An 8469-nucleotide genomic window follows, 5' to 3' on the forward strand; every position below is an offset into this window, starting at 1 on the left:
ACTCATGAACAATGAGATCATGACCTGATCTGAAATCAAGAGTAAGAAACACAACTGACTGAGCCACCCAGGGGTCCCAAGTGTCCAACTCTTGATTTTGGCTTGGGTCATGATATCCCAGTCATGGGATCGAGCTCCCCATCAGGCTCTGTGCTGGGCATGTAATCTGCTTGAGATTCTCTCTCTCTCTCTCTCTGTCTCTCTCTCTCTGTCTCTCTCTCTCTGTCTCTCTCTCTCTGTCTCTCTCTCTCTCTCCCTCTCTCCCTCCCTCCCTTTCTCCCTCTCTCCCTTGGCCCCTTTGTCCTGCTCACACTCTCTCTTTTAAAACCAACCAACAAACAAAACAAAAAAAAAACAAAGACCATATTGTTGGTGGAGGCCTATGGGCATGAGGTAATGTATCAAAATGAGGTAGCTTGTCCTGTCGTAGGCCTGAGGAGCTTCACCTCCTGAGAGAAGAGTGTTCAGCAGGCAAGATAAATTTCAAATCACAACCTATGGAAGAACATGGGGTGATAGGAAGCTCATGGAATCTTGAGTCAAAAGATCTAGTATAGATTCATGGTTCACTTACAGAGTAGCTTAGAAAACCCTGAGTGGGTCTCTACCTGTCTCCATTGTTGACTGCATCCTTGCAATATCTGCCCTCCTCTCCTCATGGCTGCTATAAAGTCAGAAGACCTAACTATATTTCAAAGCATTTCAAAACTATATAGTAGCATAAAAGTTGCAGCATAATACATGACAATTTCACAGTAACATTAGGCCTGTTCACTCTCTCTGCCTAAGTAGAGGATTTGTCGCTGGTGAAGACAGTGTTAAATTTACAGAGCAACCCAAGAAGAGACTGGCTTGCTATAGGGGGAGACCCAGGACTGATGGTAGGCACTTAACAGCATGTTCCAATTACAGCCTTTAAATCTAATTGCATACTCTGTTAATCTCTGTCAGTGCGGCATCATTTAATATCATCACGGCAGCCTCTAATATCGTGAGCAATGTGAGCTGAGCTGAGACTATTGAAAAAGTTCAGTCCCAGGTCTTCATATCCCCTTTAATTCTCTCTGTCAATTATGCCACAGCCAGGAGTTCAAACAAAGGTCTTGGGATCCGGGGTTGGAGCTACCTTTTTGAAGCGAAGCCTCTTATAAATATACAGATTATATCAGGAGCCTCCAATCCCTTCTCTTGGTTATTTTTGATGGGTTAGTTAAATGACTAGTCCCTGAGATATAACTTACTGTGTGCTTATTTCAAATAAATATTGTAAATTCTATCTGTTCCACAGATTATAGTTTTGGAAATAACATGGTGTCACTTGCACATGTATTTCCCACCCTGCCCCCAAACCTCCTGGCTCGAGAAAGGTTGATGGGGAAAAAACCCCGGACACCTACTTAGCTCTATTCCTTGTACACAGTAGGCTTTTTACCTTTGTTTATTCTCATTACGAGTGACAGTTTACTAGCATGAAACTGCTGGTCACAAACTTAGATTTATTTTTTAAATTAAATTAAATTGATTTTAGGGGAGGCTGGGTGGCTCTGGCTGTTGAGCCTCTGACTTCAGTTCAGGTCATGATCTCATGGTTAGTGGGTTTGAGCCCTGCGTTGGGCTCTGTGCTGACAGCTCAGAGCCTGGAGCCTGCTTTGGATTCTGTGTCTCCCTTTATCTCTGCCCCTCCCCCGCTGTGCTCTGTCTCTCTCTGTCTCTCAAAAATAAATATATAAATGTAAAAAAAAATTAAATTTCAGTATAGTTGACACACAATGTTACATTAGTTTCAGGCATACAACTTAGTGATGCATCAGGTTTATGTATTATTCTATGTTTGCCACAAGTATAGCCACCATCTGTCCCATTACATTGCTATTACAGTGTCACCGACTATGTTTCTTCTGCTTTGCTTATTATTCCTATGACTTACTTATTCCATATCTGGAAGCCTGTATCTCCCTCTCCCCTTCAGTCATTTTGCCCAACTACTACCCCTCTGGCAACCATTATTTTTTCTATTTATAGTTCTGATTCTGGTTTTTGTTTATTCATTTTTTAAGATTCCATTTTTAAAATTCCAATTTAAAAATTTTTAACTGGAATCATATAGTATTTGTCTTTCTTAGTCTGACTTATTTCACTTAGCATAATACCCTTTAGGTCCATCCATGTTGTCTCAAATGGAATGATCTTGTCCTTTTTTATGGCTGTGTAATATTCTGATATAATATTTGATATATTTGATATAATATAATATTCTGATATAATTTTCTAAGCTTCTCTAAATCTAAGCTTACTTTTCTGTTAGTTTAATACCTTTGTTTCCATTGAAGCACTGTTTGGAGGATTAAATGAGATAACCTATGTAAAATACCAAGTACAATTTTGAGCACTTTTATTTTGATATGTTCAAAATTTTTTTTTTTGCTAAGAGTTAATGAGTTGTTACCATCTATCAATCAAAAGGTTAAGCCCCTACCATGAATCATTGATTCATTTAATTTTTCTGGCAGCCCTATAGTTAGATACCATTATCATTCCCATTTTCAATTAAGGAAGTTGAAACACAGGAAAATGGAGTATTTTGTCCATGGTGTCGCAGATGGAACATGGGGAGCAGAAATCTTAACCTAGGAAATGGGAATCCACAAGTGTGTTCTCTAAGACCACGGTAAGATCAATTCCATGCCTCCAAGGACTTTTCTTCAAATATTTCTGGAGAGATGGGGCTCACCAGAAGTAGTAATTGATTAGCCAAATCCAGCCACATGTGATTAAGTGCCTAAGTGACTCTGCATGTTTTGTTGGAAGGTTCTGAGACAAGGTGTGTTAGAGGACAGGCTGAGCCACTCAGACACATGATGTAAATGATGTAGCCCAAGTGTTTCTCTCTCAAGAAGTTGTCCAGAGATACATTGTCCTGGGATGCTTGGTTTCATCTGCCCTCTGCACACGAAGTTGATTTCAAGGCAGCTGCTCAAATTATTGTTAGTCTTGGGTTCTTCCTATTTGTGTGACCCAGTGTTATGGTATAGTGATTAAGACTTCTGTTGTCTTCTGCCTATGGGAACTTAGGGTATTTACTCTCTGCTTTAGTTTTCTCCTCTGGAAATAGGCATAATAATAAAGTTGATAAAATTGGAAAATGTTTACAACAGTGCTTGGCACATAGTGAGTGTTATATTTTGTATGTGTTATTATTATTTGTATATGGTGGGTCTCAGTATTTGCGCATCAGTTGGCTCCTTGAGATGGGTGTCCCCTTTCTGGAGATGCCAGAGGTGAATTTACTTACCTGAAATGAATGAGATTTGTAATCTTCTCAATCTGGAACTCCTGCAATGGTAACAGGGACCCAGATGGAGATTACAGGAGACAAGACGGAAATCAGACTACAATGCAAAGAGCATAGGGCAGGGCTTATTTGTCTGTAGGCAGAGGGGTTCAGAAGCAGTATGGGGTAAGTGATGGGATACTCCACAACCACTAGTAGAAGTGCAGACTTTTCCTGTCTTTCCCATCCTTTCTTTACTCCTACAGAGAAAATGAATTCCATTTATAGTCAATGATATACCATAGACCATAGAACTAGACAGGGATACTTTAGCATTTTAGGCAACGTTTCTTTGAAGCCTCTGCCAAAGATAATTTCAAACATTTTAAAATCCAGCCACATCCCCTATTTTCTATAATTATATATAACCGCATGAGTTGAGTTGTAGTCTAGTAGCTGACAAAATGTTACATTTATGTAGATACTTAATTCAACATTCATTCATTTTGATTTGCAGTTTTTGTTGCTTATTTTGGAACCAATATATATTTTTTATGCATGGAAGTTTAAGGCTCTGAGGTCACAGTACCAAATGGTTTAAGTAGCCTTGGCAGATGTTTGGGAGCAGATGATTTGGTCAAAATAAAAAACTGGTTGAAATGACGATTTTGCTTTCCACTGATTTCTTTTTGGAAACTTTGTTCAGAACCTGTGTGGTTGGAATTCCTTCTGCATGGGAGGGGGGAAAAGCTCATAAACTCTTGCTTTTTTTACTCTTTTGGGATTGTTCTTCACTTTAGATGGCAAGGTAAGATTGTCCAGGGATTCTTCTCACTGAGAAGATGGGACTCTACCGCCAAAAGCAGCACAGGGTCAAGATGGTGCTCAAAGGAACCCAGAAGTGAATGCTTAGGTTTGATGCTCGAGTGGGGGAAAAAGATTCTGGAAGTGTCTCACATATCTTCGTCCAGATAGTTGGAGTATGCTTTAATAATGGTGTGACCTTCAGCAGAGGTTAGTGGAGTCATGGAGTAGGAGGGGTTTAGAAGCTGTAGGAACAGGAATCTCAGTTGGAATGTCAGCAAACTCCAGGGCCCTTCATTGATATGACCACAAGAAGGTTTTATAAAGATATCTTTCTTTCTTTTGTGGAGGTGGAGGGGGGTAAGCGTGGGGCAAAACCTTCTGAACGGTTGGTGTGAGTTACTTAATTCCTGGCATCCTAGAAGCAGAGACTTTTCCTGGGGACAGGATTGGGAGGATCTCTATAAGCCAGTCACTTTTCTTACCTTAACTAGACCAGGGCAAGTCCTGGAGGAGATTGATAAAATGCCTTAAAACTTCAAGTTTCCTTCTGTTTGCTTTTTTGGTGACCCCTTTTCTGCCTCTTAGTAGTGATGAGCAGTAACAACCCTTATGATAAGAAGGGATAATGAACTCACCTTTTGGGAAGAAACATATATTTTAAAAAATACTTAATAATATAACCCATATGAGAGGTACTTACTGAAGGGAAAGGTAGGTTCACAGATGGGGGGCAGGCTTGAGATGAGGGAGAATAGTGGTAAAGAACCAAGGTTTTTGAGTTAAATCAACTTGTGTTTGAATTTTACTTTGGATCTTATTAGCTAGCTGTGTGATGCTGAGAAAATGATTTAATCTTTGTGAGACTCAACGTCCCCATCTATAATATGGGTCTCATCATTGTCATGATATCTTTACATAAAAGGCTTATCATAGTGGCCAGTACACACAGAAATGTAACATGGGGAAGTAAAATCATGTAGAGGCAGCTTACAGTTGGGAAAAAAAGATGCTGCTGTTGCCTCTGCTTCTAACGTCAAAGAGACACCTGCTATAATATCCAGCACTGGCCACATGTGAGTTTTGTGTAGCATGGCATTCCAAAAGAAATGGTAGGACAGCACTTTACCCGCATTGTCTAGTCAAATAAAGCTGTGTGTGTGTGTGTGCAGAAATTATTTTAGAGTTGAAAGGAAGTTAGTCCCCTCTTCCTACTCTAACTGAATCCTTGGGATTTTTCAAGAAGGGAAAACTGATAATTCATTCTCCAGATGAATGTTTGCTAGATTTAAGACACGTTCCCAGGATCCCACAGTTTGGAGACAGAACTGGTGCAGAATGTTGGAACAGGGTGAAAGTCATCTGCCTATTGTGGGTTCTTAAGGAACACTGAAAAATCCCACATACTTCTGCAGGTCTTGAATTTGGGTTGATGAGGGTAAGGAGACTGTTGATCTGAAAGCTCATCAGAGATGACTGTAGATATTAAAGATATTATCTGGAGTCATGCCCCCAATCTCTTGGGGGACTCCACCATAGGGCCATGTCCAAGCTGGCTGAAGAAACTAGTGCTCACCTATCTCAGACCATGAGTAGAAAGGCAATGAGAGAGAAGGGAGAGAAGGCACCAGAACTCACAAGTGTGTCCCTCACATTCTTCTGGGGAACAGGCTGCTCCTCCATTGACCCCCACCCTGAGAAAAGAGAGTACATGAGCATGATAATGAATGGTCAAGAGCAGGCCACCCTCTCCTCTCCTTTAGCAGTGGCCCCCGGCAGGTGCTTAATGGAAGATGCAGGGATGAGGGATGATAATTCCTACGTGGGACTGAGTATTTACCTGAAATAAATTAGAGGGTCCATCCACAAACTGCCAAGCCAAGTTGGACTATTGGAGGGACTATGATATGGTCAAGGGTTATTTGTTAATTTAAGGTAACACCAAACCATTGCCCCAACCTTACCTCTCCACTAGCATGTGGTGGTGGTAAGTGCTCAAAAAAGCAGGCAGCATATAAACAGAAGATTACAAAAGGGAAAAATAGTGTGATAGAGTTAAGTAGGGAATGCTATGGGTCCACATTCAGAAAGTGAGGTCCATGCCTATGGAGGGTATGAATGTGCAGTGGTGTAAATATTGAATAATCCCTCTCTGGGAAGAACGATCCTGATTCAGGTATTTGCCAATTTCTGTGGTGTAAATACTCCTACCACGGCTATAAATATGATGTCACAAAATGAGGAGTTGAGAAGAAATGTGCACAATCAGCTCTAGCAAGCTAGTTCCAGCTACCTCCAGCATACCAGAATGTGTATGTGTGCATGTTTGTGTGTGTGTGTGTGAGAGAGAGAGAGACAGAGAGAGTGTGTGTCAAAGAAGGCTTTCGGGGAAAAGGGACCCCTGACCTAAGTCTGAAAGGATGAATAGGAAATAGCCGGGCAAAGAAAGGTAGGAAGAGGAAGGACATCCCAGGCAGGGGAATAGAATGAGCAAAAGGAGGAGACCTAAAGAAGCATGCCTTCTAAGGACAGAGCATTCAGTACACTTTATGGTGGTTACCAATGCTCAGTGCAGTTCTGTTCTTTTTATTTGTGTTGTAATTGACATGCATGTTACTCAAGTCATGGCCATCTTTAAATCTGTTCATTTTATTGAATCATCATTCGTCAAACACAACAAATGTTGATGAGAGCCTACTTTGTATTTATTAGGAGGTAAGGATTTAAAGATGGGTAGGACATAGTTCCTCTCCTGAAGACACTTATAGGTAGGGGCAGAACATAACTGCGTAACAGGTAACACCATGGTGAACACAGTGGTTACAATATGTATACGTTATTAGGGATTGTGGTAGGCTAAGTAATGGACCCCAAAGATATTCTTGTCCTAATTTCTGGAACCTTGTGAATATGTTAGCTTACATGGAAATAGGGACTTTGCAAATGTGATTAAGTTAAGGATCTTGAAATGGGTAGATCATCCTCTGTTATCTGGGTGGGCCTTATCCATAAGAGAACAGTTCTCAAAAAGAGAACAGTGGTGTAAGGAGAGAAGCCGAAAGAAAGAGAAGGTCCTGTGCTTTGAAGATGGAGGAAGGGGCCTTGAGCCAAGGACTGTCAACAGCCTTTAGAATTTGGAAAAGTCAGGTAAAGGAATTCTCCCCTAGTCTCCAGAAGCAATGTAGACCTATCACAACTTGATAGCTCAGGGAAATGGATCTCAGACACCTAACTTCTAGACTGTAATTCATGTTGTTTTAAAGTCACTAAATTTGTGGTGATTTGTTACTGTAGGAGTAGGAAATGAATACAGGGGTATTAAAGGGTACAATGTAACAATGATCAAGGATCTTGACTTGTGAGTCAGATTGCCTCTTTTTTTCTTGTTTAGGTTTATTTATTTTGAGAGAGAGTGTGTGAGCAAGGGGGGGTACAGAAAGAGAGGGAGAGAGAGAAACCTAAGCAGGCTTCGTGCAGACAGTGTGGAGCCCGACATGGGTCTCGGTTTCATGAACCATGGGATCATGACCTGAGCTAAAATCAAGAGCTGGAAGCTTAACCCACTGAGCCACTCAGGTGCCCCCTCAGGTTTCCTCTTTTACAATCATGGCCTCATCTCTTAATAGATCCATAATTTTGGAAAAGTTACTGACTGCCTCAAGCCTCAGTTTCCTCATCTGCAAAATGACATAATTATACCAACTAAATAGGTTTAGAGTGTGGATGTTGTAAAATTCTATACATACTGCACTGACTCCATAGTGAGCAATCTGTAAATGTCAGCTATGCTTTTCTTTTACACTATCAAATTTCCTCCTTTCTACTTCCTGAACTGACTACATTGAGGATTAAATAGGTTTTTGTGGTATGGCCTGGATGAATGGCTACCATTCCCAATGTTATTTTTGTGGACAAATATGATCTCAAGTTGGAAAAACCCAATACTTGACAAATTTTGGAGCTCCCGTACAATTTTAATGTGAGGCCCCTCTTCTCTTGGAAATGAACACTCACGCTCCATCAGCCAATGAAAGGGTTAAGAGCTGTGTGTCTTTCCCATCTCCCTGCCACCCCTCACCCCCACCCCACCAATAAAAACTCCCATTTTGTGCACCCTGTCTTTGGCCCGAGTATTATTCTCTTCTCTGTGATTTGGAGTCGGCCTGTCTGTCCCCTGACTGAGCAGGAGCAGCTGAACAGCTGTGAAAACAATGGAGAAGCCGAGGAGCGCTGTGATCAGTGGGGGAAGCTGGGGAAATCTGGGACCCACCGGCCCGTTTCCCACGTCAGCACACAGCCTGCAGAACCCGGGTGTCACGTGGCCAGGCTCAGCCTTGGGGGTCTGCTCCCAAGTCGGGGCTCCCCCATTGCTGGCCCTGGCGCAGCTCGGACTC

The sequence above is a fragment of the Panthera pardus genome, unplaced genomic scaffold (genome assembly GCF_024362965.1).
Source record: "Panthera pardus isolate Hobbes unplaced genomic scaffold, ASM2436296v1 HiC_scaffold_11, whole genome shotgun sequence".
Taxonomy (NCBI): Eukaryota; Metazoa; Chordata; class Mammalia; order Carnivora; family Felidae; genus Panthera; species Panthera pardus.